Consider the following 9799-nt stretch of genomic DNA (forward strand, 5'->3'; position numbering starts at 1 on the left):
GTCAGAGTAGCTTGCCATTTTTCAGTCAAATCTGCATCTTGTTTAAAGGAACATAATTTAGAAATTCTGAGACCTCTAGGGATCTGACCTCTCTCTTTATATTTTTTGAGTGTGTCAATATCCCACCAATGTCTATGCTCATTTTTTAAGGCATCCTCTAGTTTGTGGAATAGTTGTACCATGGAAAGATCGTCTATGGTTTCATCTGACATATCTTGTATATTCTCATGGTTACTCAGGGCTTCCCTGAGTTTTAGCCTTTGGTCTTTATTTTGCATGTTAAATATATAAAAATATAAGATGTGATATAAAGTTCAAATGTGAGAATATCAATAGATAACACTTCTATAGTAACCAAATTATGTGTATTTTAATGTGTGTAGTGTGAATCAATAATTATAAGAATCACAGGTGATACAAAAATTGTATAAATGTAATCTATAAATATGCAAAACAGTGCGGTGATTGCAAACTAGATATAAAAACCACTATTCCAATCAATGTGCATGTGTGCACAAATAATGTGGTATCTTGAATGTGTGCACAGATAGTGCGGTATCTTAAATGTTACCCACCGTATAACCACATATATCGTGGCCGGTATGGTGGTGTATGATAAGTGTAGTCGCTAATTGATCAATACCCAAAAAACAAGAAGTAAACTAATATATAAAAAAATCAGTGCGCCAAATACCTGTATAAAAATTGGAAAAAAACATGCAGTGCATCAAAATTAAAAACACCTATGCAAATAAATACATGAGTGACAACTGCAAAATAAAAACAGTGTGGTTAATATCCCAATCAAACCAATACTGTAAATGGTGGGAATGTAGTATTGGACAGTTCATCTAGTCCATAATCCAAATCCTGAAATCTGGAACAGATGGCAGGCTACTTCTTCGAATTTCTTGTTGGTGTCCCAAGATGTTAAACTCTGCAGAAGTGAATGATAAAAAAAGAAGGCGCCACCATAGTGCACAATCAGATGATTATAACACGCCAATAAAACAAGTAAGACCGTACTTACAAGCTGTATGACACTTGAGAAGTGTCACAAACGCCTTCTGGACTGTTAGGAGTCGTCCAGCTAACTCACACTGGTGGGTTTCAGAATTCCTCTGGGGTGTGAGGGCGGCGATGGCAGAAAGCAAACAGCATCCAGCAACAGAAATTTCACAGAGCCGGCTCGTCTTGTACTATCCACTGTTATTGTAGATACATTTGTGGATACAATGTAACAGATGGATCAATAAGATGAGTAAATGAATGATTAAAGGATACTTTGTGGCAAAAGTCTTGTAAAAGCAAACAGACTTTATTTGGAGTACATAAGCACAACGTTTCTCGGTCTCTCCTGACCGTTTCCTCAGGTGCAATATACATAATAGTTAAAACCACAAACTTTTATTGCCGAATTCTCGGCGTCTTCTAAAAGGAACTGCGCATGCGTGAAGGTGTGACCACTATTAGAGCTACCATTGGTCACTGATATCCAATGGTAAGAGAAATAATATTCAAGCCTCTGTGTGAAATAAACAGCGTGAGTAAAAAACTGCTATTGATGGCAGACAACCACAATAAGGCCGTGCAAGGCTCAACTATCCGAGCATATAAAAAACTCCTACTAAGCTAAGTAATACTGGGGTTAGATTTGTAACACAATTCAATAATAACCATAACAAGATTAAAGGCATTTTAGAAAAATATTGGTACATCCTAGAGAACGATCCACTTCTTACCAGCACACTGAGTAAACAACCAATATGTACTTTCAGAAGAGCTCCCACTTTAAAAAACAAGCTGGCACCCAGCAAAGTAGTTATGAAAGTACATCAGCCGAAAAACATAGCTAAGGGATGCAGCCTTAGGAATAGGGACTCTACAGTACTAGGCAAACCAGGTTTTTTCAAATGTAATCGGGCGCATTGTGGCCTATGTGCTTTTACAAATCCAAACAGAACTGAATTTATTTCATTTACCACCAAAGAAAAATTCAATATTAATTCACATTTCACGTGTGACTCTCCCTTTGTCGTTTATCTCTTGGAGTGTGTATGTGGGGTCCAATACGTGGGGAGGACCTCCAGGCCCCTAAAAAGAGGTGGGGGGAACATAAAAGAAATATAGAAAACAATATAAAAAACCACAGTGTCCCCAAACATGCTAGTCTTTGCCATTCCACACCATCTGATTGTTTTTCCATATTTCCACTAGAACAGATCCTACCCAAGTGGGGCAGAAATAGGTTTCTACATTTGAGACAAAGGGAGACCTTTTGGATATGGAAACTCAAAAGCTTGTCCCCTGGTGGACTTAATGCCAACATTGATATGGCAGCTTTTAACTAACTAAATTTTAATATTATTTATATTTTTTATTTTTTATTATATCTTTTAACATCTTTTAGTTTACACTATGTTGATTATATTGATAGGGCTTTTTGTGGATAAATCTATCACTATTGAATTTTGGGACGTGAAATACACCAAGTGTTAACAATACAGATGTATATGACTGTTATATGACAGGCATATTGTATTTCATTTGTGATGCCATTTGTATGGTTGATTTATCTGTACTCAGTGGGTATGTGACGTGTGTATGTGCATATATGCATGTATAGTTATATTTATAACTTTTTTTACATCTACATACACGTGTATATGCATATGTGTATATATAGATTTCTATATATGTCTTTAGAGTGGGTTATATTTGCATATATTTATTTAGTCCAATAATTAGTTATGACACATTTGTGTTTTTATTTAATTTTGAACTCTGTCTATGTTTTAGAAACTTGAACATATGTTTTTTAAATGAATTGCATTTTATAGGCTTTTTATATGAGGTTCCGATCTACAGCTTTATATTGTATATTAAGTAATAGTGCTTTATTTATATCACTTGCATCTTGACTAAGAGATACTCTGATTCAACCTGTTTAGCTGTAGAATTTGAGTTGCGCTGTGGGTGTCACCACTAAGAGCGACCGAATGGAAAGAAAGATTTTTTTATTTTTTACTCTGTGTATATATATATATATTTACTTATTCAAAATATATTTTTGATATATTTTATACATATTTCAAGATACACAATCTTTTGATATGCTCGGATAGTTGAGCCTTGCACGGCCTTATTGTGGTTGTCTGCCATCAATAGCAGTTTTTTACTCACGCTGTTTATTTCACACAGAGGCTTGAATATTATTTCTCTTACCATTGGATATCAGTGACCAATGGTAGCTCTAATAGTGGTCACACCTTCACGCATGCGCAGTTCCTTTTAGAAGACGCCGAGAATTCGGCAATAAAAGTTCGTGGTTTTAACTATTATGTATATTGCACCTGAGGAAACGGTCAGGAGAGACCGAGAAACGTTGTGCTTATGTACTCCAAATAAAGTCTGTTTGCTTTTACAAGACTTTTGCCACGAAGTATCCTTTAATCATTCATTTACTCATCTTATTGATCCATCTGTTACATTGTATCCACAAATGTATCTACAATAACAGTGGATAGTACAAGACGAGCCGGCTCTGTGAAATTTCTGTTGCTGGATGCTGTTTGCTTTCTGCCATCGCCGCCCTCACACCCCAGAGGAATTCTGAAACCCACCAGTGTGAGTTAGCTGGACGACTCCTAACAGTCCAGAAGGCGTTTGTGACACTTCTCAAGTGTCATACAGCTTGTAAGTACGGTCTTACTTGTTTTATTGGCGTGTTATAATCATCTGATTGTGCACTATGGTGGCGCCTTCTTTTTTTATCATTTACTTTAGAGCACAGTAGTTAAGAGCTTTATGAACCGGTGTTAGCCCAGAAAGCTCTTAACTCCTGGCTTTTTTCTGTGGCTGGAGTCTTGTCGTTAGATTTCTAACGCTCACTTCAGCCAAGACTCTAAATACCGGCGTTAGAAAGATCCCATTGAAAAGATAGGATACGCAATTGGCGTAGGGAGATCTGCGGTATGGAAAAGTCGCGTCTGGAAAGTGATCGTTAAACCCTTTCCTGACTGACTCTAAATACCAGCGCGCAGTAAAAACCAGCGTTAGGACCCCCTGGTTTGGACGGTTAACTCAGAATTCTAAATCTAGGTGTTTGTTTTTTAATGCTCTATATTGATATATATTTAAAACCTAACATAAGTAGAGAATGTCATTGTAACCAAGAATGTATGGCTGAACACCAAGATCAAGAACATGGTAAGTAATTAATAATATATCATTATTTACCAATTTGATACTGCAATCTGATTGTAAACTCTATTTTTTGCTTTTAAATAGAGACTGAAATAGATTGTAATATATCTGCTCTAGAAATTGAAGATAATTTGACAGACATTGCTCACACAGTAAATAGCAACCTCACAGATAAAGGTATACATTTTTGTATTTGGAATGCTATTTTTTTTTTTAAAAAATGAATAATTCATTAAAATATTAATTATGTGTTATTATTAAATGTATTTTATCTTTTGGATCCTCTGAAGTTATTGTTATGGTGGACCAATCTGTGCAAGCAGATATAATAGTTGATACTGTTCCAACTACAAGTGAAGGTAAACCTTAAATATCTGCTTTTACATTTTGAAACACTAAATACCACAATAAAAGGTCAATAATTTGCAAAAATGATTTTGCAGATGTTGTTTCACTATTAATTGATGATACTGAAGACAAAAGCACACAGACTAGCTTTGATGAAAACTTCAAGATCAAACTTGCAAAAATACGTTTAACTTTACACATGCTTACCGAACAGGTTGAATTTCTGTATCGGAGATATGTTATCTGAAGATTCTGTATTTGAATTTTGTTTTGCTATACCTCTTTTCAATTTTTTGATATGAAAAACAATTTGTATTGAGTTTTTGTTTGTTTTTCTTTTCAAATATATATTGAAAATGTAACATATGAAAATAAATATGTTAAAATTTAAAGTAAAAAATGCGATATTTATTTTCATATTCAATAATAAATATTTAACTCAAATAACATATTATTACAATATTATTACAATATTAATAAATATATTAATAAATTACAATTGTAAAAACAAAAAAAATGGACAAACAACCATGACAGGAGAATATGTACTGTGACTAAATATAGGACATGCTATGTAATTACTCTGGTCTGGCTGTCTTAGGATCTGGGGCTTCATCTTTATCCCTTACAATTGAAAGCAGAGTTTCTAATGTACATTCTGCAATCTGTATCGCTCTATTGGTTTGTTAATTTCTCTGTTCATCCATTTGCTTTTGCCACTCAAAGTGTTGTTGATCCATTTGTCTTTGAAAATCAAAGCTTTCTCTATCTGAACGTATGTTATTTTCAGAAATTTCTGCCCATCTATCAAATTTAGAACAAATTAAGTTTTTAAGTTCTAGATGGTCAGCCCTATACTGATGAGCAAGGTCTAGCATGTCAGTAAGGCCCACGTCACCTACACGTTCAGCCTCTGGTATATGGGCAACCTCGGGAACATTTGGTTCTTGTTGAACCCCAACAAGACAAGCTTCTTCTTGTCATAGCTGTGAAGGATCATGCTCTTGGGGTGAATGAATCTGAAAATGCTGTGCATCTCCCATTTCTTGCATTAGATCTGGGGTTTCACTGTCTCCTCCATGTCTTTGATTTTCAGTAGACATACATATTTCTTCCTCCACAGGGAGAAGATTTAACACCACTTCCTCTGAAGAGTTTTTATCTTCTACATGAATACATTATATAGCATTTAAAATAAAATATAGAAAGCGATGATAGATAGAAAAATAGAGATAGAGAGATAAACAATAAGAACAAATAGAGGAGAGAGAGAGAGAGATTGTCAAAGAGATGAAGCATAATAAAAATGGAGATTATAGAGAAACCAAGAAAAAAAAAATTAGAAGATAAAGAAGAGAGAAAAAGAGAGAGAACAAGAGTGATATAAAGCTTAGTAAACTAAGAAATGAGAGATAAAAAAAGAGAGAGATATAGAAAAAAAAAATAGAAAATATAGATAGAGAGAAAGAAAAAGATAAAGCATAAACATGAGAGAAAGATTTTGGAGAGATAAAGAAATTAAAAGGAGATAGAGAAAAAAAGAGTGATATAAATCACAGAATGTAAAGGAATTAAATAGAGTAATAACTAGAGAGAGCTATATTTCAAAGTAGAAAGAGAAGAGAGAGAGATAGACCAAAAAATAATGATATTTAAAAAAAAAAAAATAAAAAAAAAATGGAGATATATTAAATATGTAACATTCCCTCAAACAAAGATTGTTAGTTGTTGTTAATCATCCATTGAAAAATCCTGTCTACATCAGCTGTAAAATAAAAATTAATAAATGCATTTTTTATCTTTTATTTATTAAATTACACTTTTTATGAAATAACTTTTCTTGTCAATTATTTTTTTGTTTCTATAGGTGATTCATAAATATCTTAAAAGGGACACTGAACCCATTTTTTAAAAAAATAATTGAGATAGAGCATGACATTTAAATCTAATTTGTAATTTACTACTCTAATAACATTTTCTTCTTTCTCTTGCTATATTAAATTTTAAAGCAGGAATTTAAATCTTAGCAGCCATCCCATTTTAGGTTCAGTACCAATGATAGCACTTGCTTATTGGTGGCTTACCTTTAACCACTGATAAGCAAGCATAACCCATTTTATCTACCAAAAGTGGGCCTGCTCCTAAGCATGACATTACTGTTCTTTAAATGGAGATAGCAAGAGAACTATGAAAATTTTATAATAGGATTAAATTTAAAAATGGATTAAAATTGCATGCTCTATGTGAATCTTGAAAGAAAATAATTGTGTTTAGTGTCACTTTTAAATAAAGATATTTATGTGGGTATAACACATAAATATAAAAAAATTAAAATAGGGACACTTTGAAAATAAATAATTTGGGATAACAGAAATATATGTTTATTATATATGTGTATTAAAGGTATATTACCTGATCCTCTTCCATCCGCTAGATCTGGAGCGCTGCTTCTAATATCTGTGAAGATATCAGCCGAAGACAAACTGTGACTTACAGTCGAAGTTCATTGAATGTATTGCCCGTGTACAGAACTTGTAGAAGGTCTTGCACTCGAGGTAGATGCAATGGGCTAAGAAATTTGTGAGGTGGCATGTTGATTAGATGACCTTACGACTGTCTGTTCTTGTAGGGCTGTTAAGAAGAATAAATAAAATATTTAGAACTAAAAACAAGGAAAAATAACATAAATATTATAGATTACATGTTCTTCAATAAAAGATATAAAAAGAAATAAACATATAAATATACTCCAACAACTTTCAAAAAGCCCATACCCCACCAATGCAACACCACCAAAAATAACCACATAGAAAACACATACACTGACACCACACAGACAAAAAATAAATAAAGGAAACACTCCTTCTCTTCCCTCCATCGTTCCCCTATACTGTATCAGTGCCGTTTAACCAATCTCAAGGAAAACGACCCATAAGAGTGTTTTGAAGAAAAAAAAAAACGAGTTACTCATTGGCTTGACCAATTGAATTTTAATACTATTTGGGAGGCATTTAATTACTCCTTCCCATTTAATAAAAAATGACTGTACCTGCTCACTACTCTCATTTTGTATATTATACTGTTCTAATGTCATTTGGGCGACAACTGCTTTCTTAAATTATGTAAATTTTGGTGCATGAGTGGCTTGCCATGTTTTCAATATAATATTACGGGCTAACATCAATAGTGTGTTAATAAGTTTATAATTCTTGAACACTGCAGAATACCTAACTAGGAACACACTATCTCGCGGGTTTATTCTAACTCTTACATCTGTTACTTCATTAATCCAATAGCTTACCTTGCTCCAAAATTGTATAATCTTAGGGCATGACCACAAGCAGTGCAAGATATCTGCATGTTCTTTACTACACCTTGTGCACATATGTATTTTTTTATACCAAACAGACAATTTTGCAGGTGTAATATACACATCATATAATATTTTTTAGATGAGATTCTCACCATGAAGTGGGAACCCATGGGTCATAAATTACTTTAAGACTTTCCTGGATAATTGTCAACCTCTGGAAAATATTTTAACCATATCAACTGTATATATTTGATTTGTCTTAGTTGGCTATGAGTATTCAAGATGTTATAAAATCTGTAGATAGGCAAAAAAATCTTTATTTTGTATGCCATTCTTACAAGAAATATTATTAAATGTATCTATTGTACCACATGCCATCAATAGCTGTTTAACATTCTTAAGCCCCTTATCCCTCCAGCCTTGATAGACTTGGATATTATACCCAGGCTGGAATCCCGGATTCCCCTGTATTGGTAAAAATTCTGTCACGTATGGATTAACCTTCATTTCAGCCAAATATTTTTACCATGCTATTATAATGTTCTTAAACGTCATCATATTATCAACATTACAGGGAAGATTCCGGATTGGACAATGCAATATGGCCTTCAGATCAAAAGGAGCAATCATACAGGATTCACATTGATAGCAAGTGACATATTCTATTTCAGTGATCCAGTCGATAGCATATTTAAGTAACGTGACCCTGTTATAATATTTAATATTTGGAAAAGCTAACCCTGCCGCCAAATTAGCATTCATTAGTATTTCTATCGCAATCTGCGGTTCCCCCTTTCCATATAAACTTAGAACACATCTGATTAAATTTGATGATATCTCTGTTCTTAAGTATCACTGGAATATTTTGTAATAAATATAATATTTTAGGGAATAGTACTGTCTTTATTAACATAATACGCGGTATGAGTGAGATCGGAAGATTAGCCCAACTATCTAATTTATTCTGTATTTCCTTCAAACAACCTGGGATATTCAGATCATATCATTCTAATGGATTATTACTTAAGACTATTCCTAAATAATTTATCCATTTGGTTTCTTTAAAGGGATGTTTCACTCTAACTTTCCCTGGTTTCACTATCCATAGTACCTCCGATTTGTTCAGGTTAATTTTATAGCCTGATACTGAACCAAAGAATTGGACATTTACTAGAAGCATCGGTAAGCTAACTTCTAACTTGCTTAGGAAGACCACCAAATCGTCTGCGTACAGTGAAAGAATAAACGTATGCTCCCCTCTACAGATGTCATCTAATTGCTTGCGCAACATAATGGCCAGAGGCTCAAGTGATATATTAAATAAGAGTGTAGATAGTGGGCACCCTAGTCTTGTTCCTCTCTGGAGAACAAAGTAAACCGTAACAGAATTGTTTATAATGATAGATGAGACTGGATTACTGTAAATTAACTGTATAAAGTTACTGAAGTGCCCAGTAAACCCAAATCTTCTATGGTAGTAAACAGATGACTCCGACTTATGTAGTCAAATGCTTTTTCTGCGTCAAGGGTTAATAAAGCAGCCTCTATCAATCTTTCACCCTTTTCTTTCAACTTGTTCCAAAAGATAATCATAGTCTTCCGTATATTCTTTACCGGCTTTCTCCATTGCATGAAACCGACTTGATTCTCATGTATAATACCTTTAAGTATAGGTTGCAGTCTAGTCGCTAAAATTGTTGTTAACAACTTATAGTCTGTGTTTAATAGTGATATGGGTCTATAAGACTCTACCTTCTCTGGATCCTTTTTTTCTTTACAATGAGTGTAGTATTAGATGCTGTGAAATATCTAGAGCATCCTACTTGGGATCTATAATGATTATTAAACAGATTACATAAAGTTGGAGTTACTTCTTCTTGCAAGATTTTATAGAATTCTATTGGAAGACAGTCTGGTCCTGGGGCTTTTTTC

This window comes from Bombina bombina, unplaced genomic scaffold (assembly GCF_027579735.1).
Source record: "Bombina bombina isolate aBomBom1 unplaced genomic scaffold, aBomBom1.pri scaffold_474, whole genome shotgun sequence".
Classification (NCBI taxonomy): domain Eukaryota; kingdom Metazoa; phylum Chordata; class Amphibia; order Anura; family Bombinatoridae; genus Bombina; species Bombina bombina.